The 6,696-nt window shown below is 40.6% G+C and overlaps 1 long non-coding RNA gene across 1 annotated transcript; it reads right to left on the bottom strand.

Annotated features, from left to right (window-relative positions):
- Positions 1 to 4,302: 4,302 nt before the first annotated feature.
- On the bottom strand, positions 4,303 to 5,565 carry LOC128497901 (uncharacterized). The gene is made up of 2 exons (XR_008354350.1): positions 5,477 to 5,565; positions 4,303 to 4,712 (listed from the first exon to the last, which is right to left on the bottom strand). It is a non-coding gene; the product is annotated as an uncharacterized LOC128497901 (long non-coding RNA).
- Positions 5,566 to 6,696: the final 1,131 nt, after the last annotated feature.

Here is a 6,696-nt window from a genome sequence, read left to right as displayed (position 1 = left end):
AGCTCCTCTGTAGTATTAATGGTAACTACGGAATACAATTTCTAGTTGTTTTTGTTTTTATATTAACTTATTTGGGTGATGACGTTTTCCCCAGGAAAACAGCCAATCCTGGCCACAATCGCTTCTTAAGAGCCAACATCACCTATAAATAGCAACAAGGTCTACTATTCAGTGCATGGGATACTTTTACTGTAATGGATAAGAAGGAAACAATCTTGAGGATATGCAACATAGATCTACAATGACATAAGGAAGGCAGGTCTGGACAAATCAGAAAAATGAGTCTGAGCACAAGGTCGATAGTAAAGAAAACAACAAATTATGTTGGGTTTAATTCCAAGGGTGAAATGACATAAGCATTTATTAAGGAACCTGCATGCAGGGCTATTTTTTTTTATTTTTTTTTTACCATACATTACGGTCTCTTCTTTAGAGATGTCCAGTGTGCATTAAAGTCTAATACATTACACAGAGCACTTATGAAAGTTTAGCTTAGTTGGAGGGAAAATAATGGTGTTATTCAACAGCAATGCAAGGTGTGAACCTGGCATGACCCACTGAAAATGAGCCCCACAGCTAAGCACTACGGCTAGAGCCCCCTCTTATATACATACACTCTGAAATAATGTAATTAAAAAAAAACCTCTGTAAACACAGTGTTTGAACTAAATGGATGGGCAGCGATCAAACATAAGTAGAGCAAATACTATCATAGTATCTGTGAAAGTGGGTAAGATACCGTGCAGCCACTCCTATTTTACATCACAGAGGTATGCACGTACATAAAGACTAAAATGTTCCCTTATATATATATATTTTTTTCATATTTATGTTACACTGATACACTTCTGAGTCTGGCCAGATTTTTTGGATGCACAGAAAATATTCTTTTACACTGACCTGAAACAGAGGAGCTTCATAATTGAGCGTTTACTTACTGTCTTTCCAAAATACACGAGCTCTAGATACTTACCCAGGCTCTGATTCAATTTGATCTACTAGTTGTGTACATACTTTTGTTCTAAAACATGAATCTTTAGGGCTCAAAAGAAAACTGATGACGATAATGATGATAGAAATAAGCATTTTATGTAGTCTATAATAACAAGGCCCCTATTCCAGTTTACCATTTTATTATTTATTAACAAAACCCCGTTTATTACACACAAACAGATATGACGCAGCAGGCTTGCAACTCTCACTCACGTAAAGGAAGGTGTTATTGATCTACTAGTTCTAGTTCTAAAATATTAACCCTTAGGGCTAAAAAAAAAACCTCAAATAAACTGTAAAGATGATAAAAATAACCAGCCTTGCAGCTATATGTGTTATATGTGACTCTGGGGGCACACAGTCCACATATGTCTTTTCCTGTGTTATGGTTTTCTTTTATAGTTCTTCAGTCACCAATATGTCTCATTTGTTAGTGACCAGCTGCAACTGCCTTCTAGTCACCTTGTTTCTTCTTTGTCTTACAAAGGTCATTAGTGCATCAGAAAAGTCATTCCAAGCTCTAAACAACAGATGGAGATTTTCATATCCTCCTTTGCTCCGAGACTGGAAATATTTAAGCTTGTATTGGTTACAAAAAGGTGCGCAAACTGGATGTATTTCCCTTTTTAAATTACTTTTGAATTATTCTAATGTACCTGATTTTTCTTTCATATATGAGAATTGCACGATACACAATATGTTATTGTATTATGTGAGGCCTGCAAAAAACGTATGATTGATAACACAACAAAAACCATCGTAGAGCATCGAAACAGACTGAAACATTTGGAGAAGTATTCACAACAAAGTAAAAGAAAACAGATAAGGTTACAGAAGGATAGCTGTAAAAGAAAAAGTTGACAGCCCTCAGAAAGTCAGAATGATGTATGCAGATATTTACATGTCCAGTCTGGGAAGTAAGAATAGAGATTAATACTTCCAGAATGAAATGCCCATGAACTATCCCCATGTAACAAATTGCTTTCTAGAGGTACATTCCTTTCTATTTGATCATGAACGTACATGGAATCTCCAGAAGAAACTTCCTCTTTTCCCCGGCAGGGTAGCATTTTTTGCTTATGCCCACTCCCCCTCACTTTCTTCCCATTCACCACACACTATAGGATGTCTAGGACTCACCTTGCTCGTTCAGGAAATCACTCCTTCAAATGAGGAACAGCTCTGGGCCTACCCTGGGAAGTCTAACTTAAATTAGGCTACCTTCTTGTGTCAGCATTGTATATAAAAAAATGTGCAACATATTTTACCTTTCTAGTAGATATGAATATGAACAGGGGCAAATTAGCAAAGCAACACAGTAGATGGGAGGGTGAGCCCACTTGGTGCATGGGTCCCTTTCTTGCAGCAAGGTCATTTGCCGAAACACAACCAACGTTTCAGATGCCACCTTAGTTTGGTTGTGAGGTGAGGCTGGGGCATGATTAGAGTCATAGTTGTGGGCTGGGCCATTATAACATTATAAACTTGACTACCTGTGCAACCACTAAAGCAGATCGTTGCGAGATCATCTGCTGGCCAACTGGGGCCTTGATCAATTCTAAAGCTCCATAAATCTCCTGACCATGGTCACGGCTGCCATAAAAATTATGATAGTGGGGCAATAGGGTGGAAATGTTGCGCTTATAATGGGACTGGTTAGAAGTTTGAATGCTATTGACTGTGTGTGTATTCATGTGCATTCAGGTATTGTAGAGATGACTTCTTATTCTACTGAGAAGTCAAGTTAAAATATGGTTACAGCTTGTAGGTTCAGGTGATTCCTGGCTACCAGTAAAATATTTAAATAAAAGTTAAGCATTTAAGTAAATTGTTTCCATTCTTTGTTTAGGACATTAAAATCTGAAACCTAAACTTCTCAAAACTTAATTTTATTTGTGTTGGCCCAGCAGTTAGTTAACCAAATAGTTATCCTTAAATTAATATAATTGCACACTTGAAAATACAGTGACTCATACAAATAATGGGATGTTAGATTGGTTTAAATTGCTATATGAGGATTGCTTCAAAGACTTGGAAGTATCTATAAATATTTTCCCTAAAACCAGGGTTTCTCAGAGCAGAAACACAAATGTTAACCCCAAGTTAAGGAAACTCACACATTGCTGCCAAAGATATATTTTTGTTTGCTGATGTTTTGTGTGGGACAGTGAACATTTCTTTATAAGTCAAAACAATATGATCTGGTATTTTAGGAAACCAAGTTCTTTGGAGTCTATATGCTAAGGATCAATATGGACAGAGATTTACACTGGCTGCAAAACGGAATGGTCTAAAGGTAGCACTGCCCACCCTTGCGTTTGCCCAACCAACCTCCACCTTCTACTTACTCAGGAGAGGGCTGGCAGCCTAAGGCCTGGGGGGCAAGTCAAGTGAAGTGGCTCCGCCCCCTCGCACTCACCTTTCACCCCTCACGCTGCTCCCATCACTATGCGGCCATCAGACTGCTGGAAAACTTATCTAAACGGCCGCTGGGTGCTGATGCCACCAGTCGGAGCTACTTTAATCCTTTTTTTATTTATTCAATATGCCGGATCGGCTTGCCATATTAAAAATAAATAAATAAAGTATTAAAGTAGCACCGGCCGGCAGCATCAGCACCCAGCGGCCGTTTAGATTCGATTTCCAACAATCTGATGGCCGCATAGTGATGGAGCAGTTTGAGGGGTGAAAGGTGAGTGCGAGGGGGTGGAGCTTTCACCCCTCACGCTGCTCCCATCACTTGGCGGCCATCGCATACGGCCGCTGGGTGCTGATGCCGCCGCCGGCGCTGCTTTAATACTATTTTTTTTTCATTTAATAGCCGATCCGGCTTGCCATATTACATTTGAAAAAAAAGTATTAAAGTAGCGCCGGCCGGCGGCATTAGCACCCAGCGGCCGTTTAGATTAGACTTCGGGCGGCCTGGGTGGCAATTGCCCCCCGGCCCAGCCCGCCCCTGACTTACGTCCTTCTAACTTTAAACCATACCCATCCCATGTTTTGCTCTTGCAATACACATTATCCATCTGCGCCACACAGACAAAGCCTAAAAATAGGGGTGCTACTAGTCTGCATGACTAGGGAGCTTGGATTGTAAGGCTGATCATGTGCTAATCGTTTGCAGGGCCAAGTCAGGCTTTGAGCAACCAGTGTTGTCCATTACAAATGTGTTTTGTTCACAGAATTTTTTGTTTTGTTTTACTTTTTTTTTGTTTTGTTTTACTGTTTTTGTATACACCCCCTCAAACAGCAAGGCTGTATGAGTCTCTGTAGTCATGGAAACATCCACCCTTGTATTTAAACTAAATATTATTTTTTTTGGAGCACAAATATTTTGTGAAGCCAAGTAATTTAAACATTTATTATATTACAGCATATTTATAAAATTGTTTAAACAATACACTTCTACAGATACCCCCTGTTCATAACTCCTAAAAGTATGACTCAAGACGTTGGTTAGTCCAGCCCAGTCATTGTTGGTTCTCTGGCTGCATTCCTGACATTGATGTCTTCTAGAGCAAACACTATTTTATTTCTTCCATATATGGTTGGAAAAATTACAAAAAACCCCACTTAAGCTTCATCATCTCCATTTCCTTAAAAACTAAATTTAAAATGTCAATAGTCTTATGACAATTATCATGTATTATTATGTTCTACCAGAAAACATTATGATCCTATTTCCAGTATCTGCATTCCCCCCCAAGGTCTACCGTGAACTTACCGTATTTATCGGCGTATAACACGCACTGGTGTATAACACGCACCCCCATTTTTGAGCAAAAAAACTGAACAAAAAAAACTTCATCAGAATCACTGCTATCTGGGAAACCACACACACACAGTAAGACACACACACAGTAAGACACACACACAGTAAGACACACACCCTAACCCCCCTTCTCAGGATCTCCCCTCTCTCTCCCTAACCCCATCCCGGTCACTTACCTTCAACTCCTGTGTTGGAAGCGTGAGGCGTTTGTCTCACGCTTCCAACACAAGAGTTGAAGCGCTGAGGCAGGCGGCGGCGGCGGCTGAGGCAGGCGGCAGGCGGCAGGTGGCTGAGGCAGGCGGCAGGCGGCGGAGGCAGGCGGCAGGCGGCGGAGGCTGAGGCAGGCGGCAGGCGGCGGAGGCTGAGGCAGGCGGCGGAGGCTGAGGCAGGCGGCGGAGGCTGAGGCAGGCGGCGGGCGGCGGCGGCTGAGGCTGAGGCAGGTGGCTGAGGCTGAGGCAGGCGGCAGCCGCCAGCAGAGGAGTCCTGGATTTCTGTCAGTCAGGGGGGCCCGAGAGTTGCCGAGCGGTCGTCTTCAGCAACCGCTCGGCACCCCTTGGGCCCCCCCTGACTGGCAGAACTCCAGGGCCCGGTCGCAGTTGCGACCCCGGTAGTTCCGCCACTGGCTCTAGGATTTATCGGCGTATAACACGCAGGTAGGATTTCAGCTTCAAATTTTAGTTAAAAAAGTGCGTGTTATACGCCGATAAATACGGTATTTACTAAATTATAGTATCTGACTTTTATAGGGTAAATCAGTTTTTTTGCATTTTCAAATAGGGAAAAATACAGAAAAGCGAAAGGGGGAGGGGACCAGAACAGACAAATCAGAAAAGCAGAATACAAAATCAGAGAGCACGGCATATCGAGAGTTTCTGGTGGTAATGGCATGTTTAAAATGTGAGCGTACTATGTATGATATTGACCACTGCCATGCCTTTTTGGTATCTGACTTTCATAACGCTTATCATTGGCGTAATGTCATATGATGTTCTGTAACAATCTTAGAATGTTCTTATATCATTTTATTTTCTAGATAAAACCATCATGCTGTAGGTTATTCAACATTTTCTGATCATTTTGCATACTCTATGGACACTTTATGAAACATTGATATGAGTAAACGGAGGAATATCATTGCTGACAAAAGCAAATGTATGTGTTTTTATGTGCGTTGACTTAATGTGCTAATTCCATTCCTTTCAATACCTCCCAGACACTACAAGTGAATTATCTGTAATCCGGCCTTTTGCTTGTACCTCTGCTGTCTGGTCACAGCACGTTACTTATATGTCAGCACATAATTAAGCTGGTATGTGAGATTTATAGATTTGGTATCTGGTTCCTTGTATACACTGCGTTCATTAATTTATTTTAACAATCTACACTTTTGAACTGGTCATTAAAACACACTTACATCACTTGTAAAAATGACCGTTAATTTGAAGGAAAAAAAAAAAAAGAATAATGCTTTGAAGATGCCTGACATTTCCAAGATATTTGCCATCTGGCCTTTAATATCACTAAATAGAAGAAGAGTTAGGAATACTGAATATTGAACTATCCCCAGGACACGGCTCTGTTATACACAACAGTAAGATTCATGATGATCTAACTGTATTATCATATTGAGAAAATTGAATTAATTATCTGGCGCCAGTATTTTCCAAATTTGTATCCAATCCAAAATATTTTCCCCAATCTACAATATCTGGAAACTTGCCTTTACCGTTATCATTATTTGGCTTCGAATTCTGAAACAGTCTGCATTTTCATAACAATTTCCATTTATTTGTACAAATTTAAATATGTGTTTTATTGAATATGTGGCAGGAAAAGATAAAGTGTTACTTGCCATGAATACCATACCCAAATGTATACAGGACCAGTGGTGTCTCTGTTTCATCGTGTACACACTCAAGTTTTGCTTGGTA

This window comes from Spea bombifrons, chromosome 5 (genome assembly GCF_027358695.1).
Source record: "Spea bombifrons isolate aSpeBom1 chromosome 5, aSpeBom1.2.pri, whole genome shotgun sequence".
NCBI lineage: Eukaryota > Metazoa > Chordata > Amphibia > Anura > Pelobatidae > Spea > Spea bombifrons.
This window is presented reverse-complemented; position numbering and strand designations above follow the sequence as displayed.